At 41.4% G+C, this 19,568-nt stretch overlaps 2 protein-coding genes across 9 annotated transcripts in view; one reads left to right on the forward strand and one right to left on the reverse strand.

Moving 5' to 3' along the window:
- The window catches only part of LOC119654498 (myotubularin-related protein DDB_G0290005), a 213,727-nt gene that overhangs the window by 42,358 nt on the left and 151,801 nt on the right, over positions 1-19,568 (reverse strand). The gene's annotated exons all lie outside the window — the stretch shown is intronic.
- The window catches only part of LOC119654501 (lipase member H-A), a 60,436-nt gene that overhangs the window by 1,266 nt on the left and 39,602 nt on the right, over positions 1-19,568 (forward strand). The gene's annotated exons all lie outside the window — the stretch shown is intronic.

Consider the following 19,568-nt stretch of genomic DNA (forward strand, 5'->3'; position numbering starts at 1 on the left):
TATGTATGTCAGACTACTAATTTTATTGTAATACTGATATTTTATGTACATATGGTGTCTTATGCTGCAGTAAATTTACGGAAAAATCCTGAAAAAGAGAAGTTCGACCCACTATACCTTTGCTATTATAATAATAGCAGTATTTGCATCAATGTTGACAGGGCGGTGCTACATTGCCCCAAATTTTGTAGAGAATTTAAGGGAGTTTCCAGTCGGTTTCCGAAAAAAAATTGTAATCTACTTTCGTTAACTTTATTTAGGCATATGCAGGGTGTTTTAAAGTTTAGACTTCATATAGAGGCACCACCATGATTTTTTTTAAAAGATTTTGAGGTTGAGTTGTTGTTGAGAATGACCCCTTAACATAAGAGGCTATTTTCTAATCCCTTCACTACTTATCTTTGGAACTCGTACCAAAGCTAATACCTGATTTCAAAAATACTAATTGAGACCTTTCATTTAATATCCCATATGATTATATCCGGTGAAAAAAAAATGCCCAGCTTCCTTTTATATGTATGGGACCCCCCTTAAGATCAATATAAAATGATATCATTCACTGTGGGTCGGTTCACAGTGCCAACCATTCCACCGAATTTCGTGTCGATGAATATAAGAATTGTACTTCTAAGAAAAGTCTGTGTGACAGACAGAAAATGAACCGATTTTAATGAAATTTTGTTTTTGTTTATTTACATGGAATATAAATTGAGATCATATTCTCAAGGGCGCTATTCGACTATCCTACTGTTAACACTAAAGCAAAGCAATAAATATAACTACAGTGTCGGAAAAAATATGCTCAAAATTTTTAAAGGTGTTTTTCTTTCAAGAATGAATATATTTTATACAGAATAAGATGTTCAGTTTCAATTTTTGAGAAAAGTTATTATAAAATATCCACATCTTGCTGCTTTTGTTAATATTTTGGGCGGAAAAAAGCGTGTTCACTCATTTACAGTTCGAATTTTCTACCAAAAACTTTAACAAAAATGAAAAGAATGACAACGTTGCGAATTAAAAGTTCAATAATTTGTCGCATTTCGTTTCGCAATAATAATGGCGAAACCGATCACGACGAGCCGACCCCGCTTGTGAACGGGACAAAGACTGAAGAAAAAGAAGAAGCACCAAAGAATCGACCAAAAAGCCAAAAAATCAGGTCCATTGGAATTCTCGCCCACTCTTTATCATTGGCGGTGTATAGGTCAGTTATTTTTGTGAAATTGCCCTCCCTATTTTTTTCTTAATGATTACCCAGAGATGTTTGCTGATTCAAGTCAGGGATCTTTACAGGCCATTGAAAGGCGTTTACGTGTTTGTCGATTAGCCAACTTTTCGTGATTAGAGTCGAAAGCTGTAGATTATTGTACTGCAAACAAATCCAATCGTTGCCCAATGAGTCACAGGAATAAAGTAGCATAGATCCCGATAATAAACTACAATTTTTGCCTTAAATATTGGTATAAAAAAAAATGAAAATAAAAAATGTATTTATGCTACATCGAAAAAAAATATTACAAAATGAACAATTTTTGGATCCTCTGAAGTAGGTTGCCCCCTTAAATTAGTATCATTGGGCGATTTGATTGTAGGAACAAGATCGACCTGCACCATCAGGAAATTGTAGCATGGGTTCATATACTCGTACCGATATATATCATACAACACTGTTAAGACAATGTCATTTTTCTAAGGTTTTTAATCCGCCCTTGAAGTATGTAAATCTTGAACCACGTAAATTTCATATAACCGAATGGTTTCTAACTGGCTTGTGTGAGTGAAATTTGTTCATATTTAACAAAAATTAACTATGATTCTGTGCATATTCAGGACCGTAGAGAGCAAATCCGGATCCAAGGTGGAAATTCTGTGGAAAATGGGGCGCGGGTCGGAAGTTATACGGGTCTGGAATGAATATTTTGCGGGCCACCCTTTTATCCCTTCCTCGTTGAAATTTCTATTCTGGCCCCTCAAGGAAACTCCTAGCTTTCGAGAAAACTCTGGGTCTCGGTTCCACGTCCGATAGGACTGCGCATACTCTATTGGTTTCCCTTGAATTGCATAACCGAATCCTCCACTTACGTCATCACAGAAAGTCCCCAGAATTCACTTTCCTAAATATTTTCTAGCGATTCAAGGAAAACAAAGTTGTTGTTATTGGTCGCGAATATTTCGCAATGTTTCCATAGTGACTCAAAGGTCATCAAAGCAATTCTCAATAAACAAGAATTCAAACAAAATATTGTCTTTAAGTCGACGGCAGAGAAACCAAATGTACTGCCGAATGTCCCCTGGTAAATTCATTGCTTCACAACTGAGTCTTCCAAATAATCTTTAATTCCAAAATACACAAAGTAAATGTGTTTATCTTTACCTACAACGTCAACGGGATGTTTGGAGTGTATGCATTTCTTGCATAGAAATATACCCGAACTTATGTTGCATATAAGGTGGAACTGTTGATTTAAAACTTAAAAACATTGGCTATTAGTAGAAGTTGCAGTTAATAATGTATCCGAATATATCCGCAGCATTCTAATCGAACGAAAAAGTACGTTAGCTTACTCCTAACATACTAAACTTCATACGCAATACCGTAAAAGTTTTCTATAATAAGTTTCGGCCGAAAGTGAAATTCCAAATTGCACCCAATATCGAGTGTTTCTTCGATCTTTCCTCAACGACGGAGGAAAATTGACCATATTATGCGGCTGTGATCGAAAAAATATTATAGAAAAGAAGTCGTGGGAGGTTAACTAGTTGATCCCGGCGTTCTTCTGCCTAATTATACATATTTGCAAAAATTACGGATCTTCTTCGTGTACTGGAAGCAGTAAACAAATCAGATGATACACTTGTCCTTGAACTTCGCCTCCACGTACTCGAGAAGGGCGATCAGATCCTAGTCCGCAATGAAGCGAATCTAAAGTGCCTCTTACCACGAAGCTTACCGGAGGTTATTTGGTATCATCAGAACCGGGATGGCTGTCTGACGCATATCGTCCAGAAGAATTCTTGGTTGTGGTTGTCGTGGTTGTGCCCGTAGCGCAAGCAGACCTCCTTGTGGGCTCTAGTCTGGAGTTACATTGAGCTACTCGGACCCCGTACCCTTTAATTGCGACAGAAGTATTAGATAGGCCTATCATGCACTCAGTATAAACTTTGGCTATGCTAATCTCGGTGGGACTCCGATTGTAGTGTCCAAATCAATCCGTGTCTGACGAGGAATGGGGAATTATGCCTACACACCAGGCACTTCCCTAGACCCTCATGTCCTTGCAACTCGAACGTGGGTGTGAAATTACCATGTTTTGCAAATTTCGCCGCTCCAAACGAAGCCATTTGAAAGCATGGTTGTTTTTCCGAATATGATGTAAATCGTGTTTGAATTCCTGAGCAGCTCCAGCAATACGAGTTAGAAGTGGATCTGGTGGGCCAGTTAGTGGTGGCAAATTGACCTTGCCAATGACATAATACATGCCAAGCATTTCTTAGTGAAACTCAGAAGCGCGACGATGTAAGCACAATATAACCAGTAGATGAATGAGGACTTTCGATGCATTTTGTACTCTGTCTATATTATAATTGAATACTGCTTTATTGGGTTCTATTCTCAATCTTGTTCGAGCCCGTCGTGAGCGTTCAGCTTCACGTCTTGTGTACACCATGTTGCTGAGATGTTTCAGCTGCCCTTCAGATGGAAGGTCAAATTCGCATATTATGGAACTATACAGCTCGTTTTTCCGATGTTTCAACAGCTCTCGAAGTAGAGGCTCTGATTCGTTCTATTTCCAGTAAATTGTAAGTTGATCCATGGTAGCGCCATCCAGGTGCAATTTACAAAAACGTGGACAGTAACAAAATATTCGCAATTAAAAACCAAATATGTATACCGATTTTTATGCCGATCATGTGAACGGTGTAGACGTCATTCAGTGACGACAGATATATACCAATTTCCATGACGATCGATGGACGGTGTAGAAATTCGTCCTTTGAAGCGCCGTTTGGTAACGAATTACAGTAACGTATATATCGTATAAACCTTCCCCATGCAAAAATACATACATGTACCAATTTTCATGGAGATCGGTTGAACGGTTTCGGGGTATATCGATCTCATTTTTATATAATAGCCAAGAACACCATCTAAGTGCCATCGCCACACCGACACATCAAAATAATAACCACATGGGGCACACGGGTCAGTTAGCTATGTCGCGGCGTTCCGTGCCACTTTGGCAGTTACCAGCTAATGAAGCGGCTGCCAGCTGTACTATAAATGGTGCACATTTGCTCCATTTTTTTTTTTCATGTTAACTCCTTCCCTCAATTATTCAATGATTGGCATGCACTAAAGAAAAATAAAAACAACAACGATGTACGTTTATGTTCAAGCAAAAAATAAAAAAAAATTATTACACGGCAAATGTCTTTTTGTTTAATAAGGAACAAAACAAAATCTTATCGATCACCTCCGTTCACAATGCAAGTTCGATGAATGTGAACTTTAATATGATCACTCACTTACTCACAGCTGTCTGCCGATGTCAATGCATATATGTGTTACAGCGTGTATTTGCCATGCGCATGACATCAGAACATAATATACCACCGTTTTTAAGGTTTTGTGTCAAACAGGTCTCGTTTTCACAACCTATCCAACCGAAAAATCTGAAAAACATCACAGTGATGCATTTATACGAAGTCTAGGCCTCAAAATAGTTCCCGTTCAGATATCTGGACGAATAAAATTATTAATAGTATATTACCATATAGTTGATCCTAGAAGTATAAAATTTGGCAACAGTGCAGCTGATAATATAGGACAATTCTGGAAAGTTTGAACGCAATGCAACTGTTATTAACAAAGTTATTGCAAGCCAAATTATTGCATTTCATGTAAATTTATTGCATTCTAGCAGGTGTATGACGTCATCACCGTTTGTATAAAGTGAACTTATATGAAAGGCATGGTCTATGGAGACACTTTGGGTTTTCTTTTTTAGTTTTTTTTTTTTAGTTATTTGAATATCAGTATCAATTACTGGAGACAGACATGTATGTGTATATGCATGCTTTCGTGCACAGAGTAAAGTGGAAATACGTGGAGATGCGTTAGATCAATTTTGTGCACAATATTTATGTGTTTAATATGTATGCACATATGCATATTTTGTTTGGCAATATATGACGGAATATGTGGCATTCTTGTATGTAGGTATGTATGCATGTAAAAAGATTCATAGAGAGTTGCTGAAGCGCCGAGCTATTCCGTATTCCGTATTTCGACTTGTTTAGTTATAAAACTACAACCCACTTGCAACAATATTTCATTTGTATAGATTGGGAAAACATCCGTCATCAGTAGTGTCTGATATCTTGTTTTTTTATAAAAGAAGATTGAAAGATTTTTGAATCCTAATAAGGTATGCGTCTGCGGTTACGCCTAAAATTCGAGGCTTTAATGTAAAAAAAAACTTGTTATACTCAATGCGTGCTGCGCGGTGTTTCTATCAGTATCAAGAGGAATAACCGTTTCTGAGGAGTGTGATGGATAGATAGACGAACGGATGGGCAGACTGACAGTAAACCGATGTTAATGAGGTTGTGTGTCATACAAAACCATAAAAATGGCACAATAAGTTCATAATATATTTTATCGGGCTTTATGTTACCGTTTTCAATGCCTCTGATGAAGCTCCCAATATACATAATCAAAGATGACAATGAAAATGGCTATGACTTGCAGATGTCCGAAATCCGAAAAACGCCTTGGAAATAACTGGCACAAGATCATTTTGGTTAACTATTTGGAGAGATAATTGGATGGATATTTTTTGGATAATTTGTCCATACAAAGACTTGTAACATTTATGGTAAATGGTCAAATGGAAGAGAAACATAGGATAAGCTGAAGAAGTGACACTGAAAGGGTGGCTTAGGATTAACGATCGAAGCTGGTGTTGATAGAAAAGTTAATCAATAAAACTGGTACAGATATATAAGCACCAAGCGGTAATAGAAATAAAATTCCGTCTACATCAAATCATACCGGACACTTTCGCAAATCAGAACACAGATTCTTAAAAGAACGACTATATATATATGGCTGCCTTTCACCCCTTGGTGGGGTATAGCGCGTCAATCACATCTACGCGTCATCGTTCGCGGTTATCCAAAATGCGCTTCAGCTCACACACGACTTCCCGAGAGGCTCGTACTCGTCCTCTACTGTTCTGCGTCAACTGCTCTTGGGGCGATCCACTTATCGGCCATCTTGGGAGAGTGAATTCCGCTGCATGGCATAGTCCGCAATGCAAGTGTCGCCTCTCCTCAATGTGTGACCAATCCACTGCCACTTCCGTTTTCCTATCACATCGCATACATATGCCAAGCATATGCGACGACCAAGTTCTTCGATTGAGATAGTGTCAAGCCAGCGTACTTCGATGATACGACGCAAACAGATATTGACAAAAGCTTGGAGCTTTTGAGTAACAGTGAGTTCTCCTTCCATGTGTACTCCCATATAACAACACAGAAAGAACACTAGCGAAGAGCAATCTCAACTTGATCTTAATGTTGAAATAACTGCCTTTCCTAATTTTAGACAGGGCAGCGAACGCGGATCTAACGCTATTAATGCGCCGGTCAGCATCTAAAATGGTGCGGCCGTCGGTAGAATCCACGTTTCCTAGATATAAAAATTGATTGACGCCTTCGATGCTCTGCCCATTAATGCAGATAGGGAGAGTGCGATGACCCGCCAGATTGAGAACCTTGGTTTTGTTGGTGGTTATCTTCAGTCTAACTCTACTTGCCTCTCTTTCCAAATCCAGAGCCACTTGGCCAAGGTCCATGACTCAGTGAGAGCAAGCAAATGTCATCAGCATAGTCGAGGTGTTTGAGGAAAGATATCATAGGCGATTGAATTCCTCTACGTTCTCCGTATAGGGCAGCATGGATAACAATGAGAAATAATATCGGTGACAAGATGCAACCTTGGCGGACTCCGCATTGGACTCCGAAATCTTCCGAAATTTTACCTTGGTGCAGAACGTGACATATTGTGCCATCATATGTCGCGCAGATAATAGCTATTAGTTTCTCTGGAATGCTCCTCTTACGTAGAGCACTCTATATATAATATACACTCCCTTTTCACGCTATCAAAAGCTTTCTCGAAATCGATGAAGAGCAAATGCAGCAAAGATCTATATCCTGAAACTGCAAGAGTTTTTCATTAGTTTTTTGAAATAATAAAGCAATTAGCTAAGTCTGAATTCAATTCAGTGTTCGCCGGTGGTTTGCTAATTCGTAGGCGTCAAGTTGATTAACTTTTCTTGCCTGTTTCAGTACTTGCAGATGGTTGGTGATTACTTCTGTCACCTTTATATGCTCTTGTCTTGTGTTGACAAATAGTACTTTTTTGTTGGAGAAAATATCACACAAGCAAAGCAGTAGCTTCACAGGTGACATTTGGGCTGTGGTAGATAAGTGAATAACTTGATCGCCCCTGGTCACCCAAACTGTGCAGCTGTTCTAGAAAACTTAAAAAAGTCCACAAAATGGTATTGGTCGGTCGCAGGTTATAGTTGCATAAGACAGCTTCTACTTTAAAGATATCAGAAGGCGGTGTATTCGTCATTTATATTTGGGAATTACGCTAGACCAAAAATTACTCTGGAAGACGCATGTCGGAGACACTTGTCGGAAAGCTACGAGGGCTCTGATGATTTGTAGGCCCATAGAAGTAAAAAATGGGGTTGCAGCCCGAAGATACTACTTTGGATATACACTGAAATATTAGGGCCAATAATTACCTATGGGACGATAATCTGGGCAGGCAAAACTGAGCTCAGCACATAAGGCCGGGAGTTGCACAAACTTCAAAGACCGGCTTGCGTGTGTATTAGTGGGGAATTGAGGACATGCCCAACGGCATCCCTGGGATTAACCCCTCTCCATCTGCACATGCAAATGCAGGCAGGGAGGTCAAGATTCACGATGGCCGGGAGTATCAGTGAGGCGGGGAGCTGCCTAAATCCAAGGAAGATTGATATTCTTTTTAGACGGTATCCCAAATTACTTGGTATCAACAAGGTTTCACTTCGATAAGAAGTTTGAAAGACGTTCGAATCACACTGACGGATGCCTCGCAGCAGAGGGAGTGGATACCGGTGATATTGGTCCCAAGGAGGGAGCAGGAGTGCCTTTACACGGGCCAGAACCGTTCTGTAGAATCGGAAAGGGGTTCATGGCTATGACATTAAATTAAAAAAAAATAAAAGGAACAGTTGAGGGAACTGTGCTGGTCGGGCCTACCAGGAATGGAGCAATCCAAGGTGCTTATTGAGGGATATGAACCCAAGTGCACAAAGGATTGCTTAAACCTTACCAAAAAGACCCTCTGAATCATAGTGAGAATTCTCACTGGCCACTGTTAGCTAAACTTTCACCTAGGGAACCTAAGGATATTTACGAGCAATGCCTGCAGGTCCTGTGCGGGGGTGTGATGAAACCTCTATACACGTTTTGGGACAGTGTCCGGCACTTGTGCAAAGTAGGTCGATGCATTTGGGAGATCACTTAATATCAGATTCAAAGTTGGAAGTAGAGAATATACTAAAATTCCTAACAGTTATGGACTAGCTTGAGATACTATGATTAATAGGTACACTGTAACCAGTAAAAGGGCACGCGGTGCGATTTCCCCTTAACAGAATAATAATTCACCACTCAGCATGAATATTTATGTATAAAAAGGCCTGGTTTGAAGTAAGTAGCTGCTAATCGATCCAAAAAACCCGTGTTATTTTCACCCTGGACTCCGTTGTTCCGTTATTATATGAACTTTGACTTGCTTCCTTATCTACCGTATTCTACGAAGGCTAGGTTTGTTACTGATGATTCCAACAGTGGACCGGATGGATTAGTGGTTAGAGTTCCATGCTTTTGCGGTTAAAGTCTCACTGGTCTCAGAGAGATTTGTATCATGACTGGAAGTCTGATACCAGTCGATTAATCTGTGAATGAGTAAATCAGGGTAGTAACCACGCGCCAGCGGAATGCTTACCACATTGCCCAATACAGTGCATCAAAATCCTGTAGTGCACCGTTACGGTCCTGACTGAAGTGCTTTAACACGCTTCAATGCCCAGATCCAATTGGTCACGCATATTATTTCTTTGGAAAATGGGCGCTTAGCCCAAACGAGGGATCAGTGGGCCATTAAAGAGAGGAAATCATTTCTCCTCAATTTGAGAGTTCGGACAAGCTCTCCGCCGGCTCTCTTCCCAAAATTGTAGCTCGAACTGAAGGAAGCAAACAACACCACAAACTCCCGGGGCTGATGTGAGGGAGCATCTAATGAGTTGTTTCTGAGTTGGACAAAACCGTCAGTCCTTATTTTCTACGACTACTGCTTAGAGGTATACTCAAAAGGAACGCTTATTGCTTAAACTGAAGCGTATTTTGAGACGAAAGATGAATCCATCTTACACCTAATAAGAGAAAATGCACAAAACAATGAGTAGTAGTTTCCCATATCACAAACTTTAATGAATTATTTTTATTAATCTTTGAACTCATGTATTTAACTACCATTCAAAGTTATACAGTAGAATGCAAGAAATTCACCTAATTCATGCACGCAAATTATAAAAACTAAAAAGAAAAAAAAATGGTTAAACGAAAAGTGCACCAAAAGCAAAGCGAATGCTATTCGACTTGAATTCACAGAAGTGCAGATACGAAAATTCAAACCTTAATGAACATAACATTTGAACGTTTCAAAACAATGCCATTGACCATGACGCTGGCTTGAAAATAGAGAAAGAAGTTTTTTCCAACATAACTAGCTTTAAGATTTGTAAATGCTGTACCATACAGCATCGCAATGACCTTGCCCATTACCACAGGCTTGAGTATCTGCATTCAGCTCGACTCAGATACTTGTAGGTATGCGTACGTATCTATGCACATAAGAAATGATAGCAGTGATATGAACTTACGTAGCTCTACCCAACATACAGGGTGCGGCAGCATAACTTCCTTTTTTCAAAACTCAATAAAAACTATTGTATGCATCGGAAAATATTTATTTATTTTTTATAATGTAGGTACATGTCTAAAGTTTTTATTTACATTGTTTTGAAGATCAAATCTGTTAGGTGACGTCCCCCATTCTCCGTATATTGCGTAAACCGATTTCTGGCGTTTGTCATGACTCTTGTTAGCATAGCAGGTGTTATGTTGGCAATTTCTTCTTGGATGTTGGTCTTCAAATTTTGTAGGGTCCTTGGACGGTTCACATAAACACGGGATTTCAAAAAACCCCATAGGAAAAATCACAAGGGGACAGATCGGGAGAGCGTGCCGGCCATTCCAAATCGCCTCTAATTGAGATAAGGCGCTCTGGAAAGTGTTCCCTCAAAACAGCCATCGATGCTCTTGAAGTGTGTGCTGTTGCACCGTCTTGTTGGAACCAAGTGTCCCCCAAATCCAAATTTTCTAGCCGTGGGAAAAAAAATTCTGTAGCATGTTTACATACCGGTCCGAATTCACTGTCACTGTAACCTTATTTTCCTCAAAAAACCAGGGACCAATAATTCCAGTTGAGGAAATTGCACACCACACTGTGACACTGGGTGAATGGAAAGGCTTTTGATGCAATTCTCGAGGGTTAGTGTCAGCCCAGTAGCGCATGTTTTGTTTGTTAACCGACCCACACAAATGAAAATGGGTTTCATCGCTTAAAAAAACAATAGCACCCTCGGGAACGACACCAAGAAGAAGCTCACACGCGTTCATCTGAGAATTGAAGTTACGTTCTGAAAGTTCCTGCACTATCGCCATCTTATAGGGATGAAAATGAAGATCATCACGAAGAATTCTTCTCACAGAACGATCGGATAGTCTAAGGGCAGATGCGTGTTTGCGCGCAGAACGCCGTGGCGATCGCAACATTGACGCTCTCACTGCTTCAACGTTCTCAGGTGATCTAACGGGCCGAGGGACTCCAGTTCTTCCTTTTGTCGCACTTGCAGTTTGTCTGAATGTAGTGACCCATGTAACAATTGATTTGCGGTCTGGGACGGGAGCCAACGGGGCTAAATTAAAGCGATTCCGAAATGCACGCTGTGTTGCAATAACCGAACATCCGCTTGAAAAGTAAACCTCAACGGCAACGGCACGCTCCTCACTATTCCAACGCATGATGGCGACTGAACCGTGTCGGGACAAAACTTTACAGTATCCCCTCTTGAACGAGACCACTAGCGCTCCGCTATGACATCAACTAACTGAGTGGCGCGCGTTTTAAAAAAGGAAGTTATGCTGCCGCACCCTGTACGTACTCATATACAACTTTTCATAGTAATATTCATTTTTCCTCACGTTCTCAGGCCTTGAATTCTTTGCGCTGATCACCGCGTTAAAGAAAGGTGTTTCGCAACTCAGGTATGTGCTCGCAAAGTCGGAAGACAAGTGCACCTCCCTTTTTCGTTTCGGGTCGGAAGTTATGAACACTCGAGACACTCGAAGAGTGCAGTCTTTCAGTCAGCCTGCGTTGATAGGATATATTGGTAGGTGTCAGTGCGTCCAGACGCTAAACAAAAAATGTTGTCCCCTCCCCACATATGGGTTATTTCCGACTCATTCAAGCAGTATCTGCCGAAAAAATTTCTTGTCCGCTAAAATCTAAGTCGTGGACCTCCACTATTTCTTATTCGGCAAGCACAAATAGCTTTGAGGAAAGCAGTTCAAGTTATTGGACTTCGAAGGTTGATTTTGTTGACAAAGTATTAGATAGGCAAGTAAGCCTAGGCATACATGCTTTGACTTTACCAGATTCAACACAGCAGAATCGCCTTTAATTGATATCTTGTTCTGGAAATTAGTCGGGGACTTAATTATATGCACTTTTGAAAATTAATCATTATGACCAGTTCAAGATTATGCTTATGGATTACGAGCAAAGGTTACCCAAAGGTCTAGTGTGGATTCTAATGGGGTCAAGTTCCAAGCATGAACTCAAAGCCGGCTGAGCTGTTTACACTCAAATCTGAGTCTGTAACTTGTACTTGATATAAAATAAAAGATTTAGGAGATAAGTATGATGTTCGTATTATCTAATACCGAATATTAGGCATTGCACCTACATACGGTATTTATAGATGCGTTTGAGTGAATTGAAGGTGCGCATTTGAACTTGAACATTGTTTATGACCCGGACAACCCAATTAAAAAAGCAATTTAAGTTCCTATGAACATTTTGAATTTATCTTAAAAATCAGTTCGGAGTTACTGCCATTTCATAATAGTTTAATGAATCTTCAAAATTATGATAGCAATAAAGTTTTCATTAAATGCGGATTTTTTCTTGAAAATCGGTTGGACGGGATGGATCATGGTGCTCATGTTTCTCAAATTATTTTTAATGGAAGTTATCACCACGAGTGAGCCATACTGCAGTCGTATTGAAGTAAAAAAGGAATGTAGAGCTCATATTTCCGCAGCTTGACTATACATTTTAAAATGCCAACCAACCAACCAACTAAGAAACTAATGACTGACCACGCCAGATGTGAAAGGTTTTGTATTTCCCATAGAAGAAATTTGCAGAATATTTTTCAGTAAATGGCTCAAAAAACAATATCTAAAGAGGATTTCCGTTTTTGGCTAATTTTTTATAAAAGTAACACAAAAACGTTTTCTTAAAAATAGGAATTCTCTTCAAATTTGTTTCTTATGATGGTTTTGTATATTTTTTTTTTAAAGTCGAGATATTTGGAACAATTAAGACTTGCTTTTTTTTCTATTGGTATTTGCAAGATTAAAAAATATCACTAGCGAATAGAAAAAAGCAAGTCTTAATTATTTCAAATAATTTAATCGCTAGAAACACCTAGTTTAGTGTTAGCCTATTTATTTATTTATTTATTTATTTAATGAGGACAATACACAGAAAGCAAATTTCTTATTACATATTGTCCTCAGAGGGAGGAGCAAGTAAATGGCATATTTTGCGCTTAAAGCTAGAGAGGGACATAGAGTCAAATGAACCAAGCTGTAGGGCATTGTAGGACCGGCAAAACCTCGGGATCGGAGAGTGAAAGTAAATCTCGAGCTCGGCGAAGGGCACATCAAAAATGTCCGCATTACGTGTGTCATGAGACGAGGCGATACGGGGAGTAATATCCGAGTTGGCGGAGCAGTCCATCAGACCATTGCAGAGTTTGAAAAGAGTACACATATCAAGGAAAATACGGCGTTGCTGTAGGGAGGGGAGATTGAGGGTGCGGAGTCGTGACGGATAATCAACCCGTGGAAGGTTCTTTTTGTAAAAGAGGGTCCGGGTGAATTTGCGTTGTACAGCTTCAAGAGCGCGGCCGTCACGGATGCGGTAGGGGGACCAGACTACAGAGCAGTATTCAAGGATGTTTTTGACAAGGGAATTGAAGAGTGTTAAGGAGGGCTGGATTGAGGTAAAGTCGGACGAGGAACGTAGGATAAAACCAGACATTTTGGAAGCTCTATTGATGATGTCAACGAAGTGGGAATTGAAACGAAGTTTATCGTCGAATATTACACCCAGGTCTTTGAAGGAGGTCAGTAGTGAGAGGGGTTGACCACTGAGAGAATAGGAAAAGGATGATGGGGAGGGTTTCAGGGAATAGCGCATCCAGTGGCATTTGTTGACATTCAGTGTTAGCTTGTTGATCGAACACCAACGGGCTAAATTATCAAGGTTGGATTGTAAGAGAGCACAGTCCAATGGAGAGGAAACAGAGGCAAACAATTTAAGGTCGTCTGCGTAAAGCAAATACGGACAGGTGAGGATGGAGGCGAGGTCATTGATAAAAAACAGGAAGAGTAGCGGGCCAAGTATAGAGCCTTGGGGAACACCAGAGGAAGGGGAGAAGGAACGAGATGAGTGACCATGAAAAGAAACTTTGCATGAACGGTATGAGAGATAGGAGGAAAGCCAGGAGATGACTGAGGGAGGGAACTCTAGCGAAGAAAGTTTAGAGAGGAGAATGTTATGGTCAACGGTGTCAAAGGCTTTGGAGAAATCAGTATAAACAGCATATACCTCCTGTCGTGAATTCAAACGTTTAGCAACAAAGTTGGTAAAGACCAGAAGATTTGAAGCCGTTGATCTATGTTTCACGAAACCATGCTGCTCTTTGACAATGAGGTGACCGAAGTGCGCGGTCAACCAGTCGTTGACGTATCTTTCTAGGATTTTGGAGCAAGAGGAGAGAAGGGAAATGGGGCGGTAGTTCACAGCAAGGGAAGGGTCTCCGCTCTTGAGGATAGGAATGATGAGGGCCTCTCTCCAGAGACGGGGAAAGTAGCATTCGTCTAGACTTTTGTTGTAGATTATACACAGGGGGAGGGAAATGTGTTTTCTACAGTTAAGGAGGAAGAGATTAGGAAGCCCATCGGGGCCAGGTCCGACATTGGGGTCAAGGTTACCAATGAGGAACTCAACCAAGGAAGGCGTAAGGAGAGGAATGGCTAGTGATTCGGAGGAGTCTGTGGTTATGAAAGGTGTAGAGGGTGAAGGGCTCGAGGGAGAAAACACTGAAGAGAAGTAGGTGCAGAGAAGATCGCAGGATTGTTGTGGGGAGTTGGCAGTGGAGTCAGCGAAGCTGATCGAAGAAGGGACAGAATGAGTTGGATTACGAGAGTTGCGAGCGTGAGACCAAAAGAGTTTTAAGTTACCGCGGGCAAGGGCGGCTTCGACGCTCAATAGGTACCTTTTACGCGCCTTTCTGACCATTGACTTCACAGTGGATCGTATAGCTTTAAAGTGAGCAAGGTCGGCGTCATTTTTAGAAGCCCGAAACTTCTTCCTCAGTGTATGTTTCAAGCGCATGTTAATATGAAGTTCCGTTGTGAACCAAGTTGGGAAAGAACGTAGGCAGGGAGGAGAAGAAGGGACATAACAGGAGAGGAGATCAGAGAGGATATTGTAGAAGGTGTTAAGAGCTTGATCACACGATGAATTACTTAATAAATGAACCCAGTTGAAAGACGCTAAAGCTGAGTTCAGACCGTCAAAATTGGCTTTGCGGAAGTTGAACTTAGTGGGTTTACGCTTGGTTTTGGGTTTTGAACGAGGGAGCTCCGCTTCAAATTCAACCGCGGGATGGTGAGCGTCGGTTTTTACATACGGGGATGTGCCAGGAAATAAAGAGAGGTGGCGCTCGGGGAGGTTGGAAAGGAAGGGATCGAGAGTGCGGCCCAAGGAGTTTTTGGTGGTGTTGAAATTCAAGGCAGAGCAAGTATACATAAAGGAAGAAAGTGGGAGGAAAGAATGGGAGAGGTTGTTGGAAGGAATTGGAAGACTAGGATGATTAGGCCAGTTGAGCATGGGGAGGTTGAAATCTCCACAAAGGAAGAAAGGGAGGGAAGGGAATCTGACGGTAAGGAGATCAGACAAACTGTCAAACAATTCTTCATACAGGTAAGAAGGGCTAGCACAGGGTACATAAACACAAGAAACAATGAACGGGAGGAAGTTGGGCGGGGAGACACGAAGAGCAACACAATCAAAAGGAAAGCCAGAGGAGGAGAAGACGAGTTCAGCGGGGAGTGAATCTTTTATAGCAATTAGGACTCCACCCCCAGTAGACTTACGAGAAGCATCCCGGTCCCTGTCACAACGGAAAGTGGAGTACCCTTCGGGGAGCTCGGAGTATAATATGGCATCGTCTAGCCAGGTTTCGGTGATACAAATGGCATGGTGTTGCTGAGCCAGCGCGGATAAATTGAAGGCCCCCAGCTTGGTTCTTAAACCCCTGACGTTCTGATAAAACATACGGACAGTGAACATGGATCCAGTTATATAGCTCGGCGAGGCAGGCGGGTTGCCCTGAAATTTACCCGCGAATTGGGGCGCTTATACGGCTTTATGAATACACCTTCAGGCCAGAAAGAAGGGTTGCCGAGGACATCAACTTCGTGTGGGTAAGTAACCTTGAACGATGCAATGACCCGGTCGGTGTTGTCGTCTTTTGTGAGTTTAATGCAGGACAGAGGAGAAAGTAAACCAACTTTGCTCCTTATATACTCCAGAACATCGTCCGTAGACGTTGTGAACGCTAGCCTGGATATGAAGAGCTGTTTAGGTGGGGACGCCACCTTTAACTTGGGGCCACTGGTATGGCTGGTTGAAGTGCCAGGATATATGGCGGTAGCGGGAAGCGGAGCTTCGTTGGCGACTGGAACGATGTCAGAAAGTGGGGCGGCTGTGTTCCGATTCAAAACTTGCTGAGGAGGCTGCGGATATTGTCCCCTCATAGGCGCGATGGAGTGAGACAGGATCGGAGGCTCGGTGGACCGTAACTCGTCGCATGGGGGCCGCTGGATTTGGGGTGTAGAGCCAGTGGAAGCAACCCTGATGTAGGAGGGCATTGCAGGCGAATTCAATACAGAATGAGAGGCCTCGTTGGCCAGGGTCATCCTGTCATCATGCTTATTTGTGTTCGTTTTCATGATCGTCTCGCTGCTATAGGCTGATAATTACTAACTTAGTGTGTTGATAATAAATGTGAAGGAAAAAATAATAATTAAAAGAGAAAACTGTGCAGCAAGGAGTGGAAAGAAAATATATTGTGGAAAAAGTGCTTGATCATCGTTTCTCAGGACAATTGTCAAGGAAAAGGGTCTGTCGTTTTGGAATTCACCGTAAAAGAAAGTTCAAAAACGTTCATAAGTGGTACAGGGATTATATTAGAATGTGTGTGCAAGATAAGTACCATGAACCATGATAAAAAAAACTTTAAGTTCTTCTGGCGAATTCCTCTGCACGTAGAGGAAAAGAATAACTTCTAGAATCGATTGTCATAAGCAACCACGCAGGCACTACTGTGTGCCGACTTCCTTACAAAAGTTTAAATGGAACATCATCCCCCATCCTCCCTTTTATATACAGTCATGGACCGAGAAATAGCACACTTGGGAAGATAAACCAATTTCATAATTTTTCTCTGTAATTTGAACATTTATTTATTTGTAAATACGTATTTCGGGCACAAGTTGTGTGGTCTTTAAGTGTTAAAATTTAATATAATTATTTATTAATTGCTTACAGATAATTTAATTAGACATCGCGGTTTGAGTGACAGTAATGTTGCCCGGTGCCGCATCTCTCAGGAGCTTCGATTGCACGTTGCCCGGTCCGTTTTTCAACTTCTTAGCTTCGGGTTCCCTTAGGATCACATCCCGCATTTCATGATGACCTCTTGTTGTCCCATGGGATGATATGTCCCCCATCAATGATGTGCCGTGGTGTCATGGATTTCAGCGTTGTCTTATCCTTTCTCCTGACTGTTTTTGCTTCTCTCTTGTCCTCTCCCGCGTATCGTATCCAGTCTTTTCGTTTGTCCTATGTCGCGCTTCTCACCATTGCGGTCCTTCGGGGATCCTAGCCAGCTTTTGAGCTGATGAATTTTGTTTGATGGCACCATGTCGCTGTTTTCATCGTTTTTATAAGTTTTGACGGAGCCGCAGAGCGTGTGACCCCTATTCTTCTTTTTCTTTTCACGTTATTATCGAGGGGTGCCAGTGCCCTTATTTCTTGCCGTTTCGCCGACATTTAACTCACTGAAGAGCGTATTACAAGTGGACAAAGAAATAGCACGTTTTGACTTCAGTGATGAGTATTCTTTCGTTAGTGAAGTATCGCGAGAGAGGCAGATTCCGGCATTTCATCTCAGAAAAAAGAATAATTATATACGCATTTTTCGAAACAGACAAAAATCCGTCCGAAATTTCTAAAACAGTTGGCAGCTCCACAAAAATAGTTTACAATGTCATTAAAGCAATAAAGGAAAACCCTTCATTGATCCATTGATTGAAAATAAAAATCGCAATCCTTCCCCACAAAAAACCGCCGCCAGAGTCGACAGAGCAATTGTCAGGAAGTCGGTCGCTGATCCTTTTAAGTGTTTACAGGTTATAATGACTGAAATAAATGAAGAATTTGATATAGATATTTCAAGTAGACTTGCAAGAAGACGACTCCAGGATTTGGACGCGTCAGCAGAAAAAAGGAATTATTGTCAAAATAAAAGCGTGAGTGAATTTTGCAAAGGCTCATCTGAGCAAGGACCGTGAATTTTGGAAGGGAGTGCTTTAGAGCAATGAAACTAATGTTAACGGCATTGGACCTGATGTTAAAGCATTCTTTCAACGTCCAAAGGGTCAAGTATACAATCTTAGATGCACCTGCAAGATTGTGACGCACGGAGGAACCAGACAAATGGTATGGGGTGGATTATGTTGGCAAGGGGTGGGCTCGTTGGCTAGAATCTAGGGTGTTATGGACAAACATGGCTATTTAAACATACTAAAGAATACCATGCAACCATTTGCTTCTAGCTGCATGCATGCATAGATTGGATTTTTAGGCACGATAACGATCCAAAGCACGCACGTGACGACGTGGTTGTCGGTTGAAGAACTTGAAGTTCTCCACTGGCCAGTTCCGACCGAAAAACTTTGGAAGGACGTTAAGGATCGTATCGGACTGAACAAATACAAAAACAGCAACCAACTTTGGGCAGGTATCAAAAAGCGTGGACCTCTATATCCAAAGCTGGTGCCAAAAATTGGTGGAGAGCATGTCAAATACCAACATGGTATGTAATTTTAAGGTACGACATTTTCTCAAAATTTCCTTCTTTCTTTCCCGGCTTTCTGATCGCTTACCATCGATTTCCATGTTCAGACCAATCTTGACGAGTGAATTCTCGTTAGTCCAAATTACGTGACCATACCATTGAAGACGCCTTTCTCGCAATTTTTCCACCGTCGGTCCCATATCAATAGCGGATATCCTCCCTTCGAATGTGATCAAAGCGTGTTACGCCGCTAGTCCAACGAAAGATCTTCGTCTCCATTACGGCAAGACGCCGTTCATTGTCTTTTCTAGTCGACCAACACTCAAAACCATAAGGCGCGATAGGCCAGATGACATTCCGGTAAATTTTAGATTAAGGACGTTCGTTGATATGTCGATCACAAATAACACCAGTTACGGATCGCTACCTCATCCAGGTTGCATTAATGTGTGAAGCAATTTCATAGCCCAGTGATCAATTGGCTCATAGCATTGACCCGAGATATTTAAATCGTTCAGTTCTGGGCAGATCACTGTCGCTGACAGTGTGTCTGTTTCATGAGGATCGGTCGTCAAAAACTCAGTTTTATTCAGATTAAATCTGAGACCGTGTTGAATGAGACGATCATTCCATTTTTGGTCAAGTTGTTCGAGATCAGTTTTCAAATCATCATCACCATCATCAAACAAGTCATCATCTGCATAAAGAAGTCTATAGGATGCTGGACGTTGGATGTCCCGTACAGCAGTGCCCATAACAAGAACAAAGAGGAGTGGTGAGAGGGTGCTTCCTTGATGAACACCAACAGAGAGACGAAGCGGTTTTGATTTACCCGCCACACATCGAACGTTACTTTTCGGATCGTGGTAGAGCAATTGAACCCAGCGCACGAGTTCTTCTGGCACTAAATGTTCTCGTAGAACATAG

The sequence above is a fragment of the Hermetia illucens genome, chromosome 4, assembly GCF_905115235.1.
Source record: "Hermetia illucens chromosome 4, iHerIll2.2.curated.20191125, whole genome shotgun sequence".
NCBI lineage: Eukaryota > Metazoa > Arthropoda > Insecta > Diptera > Stratiomyidae > Hermetia > Hermetia illucens.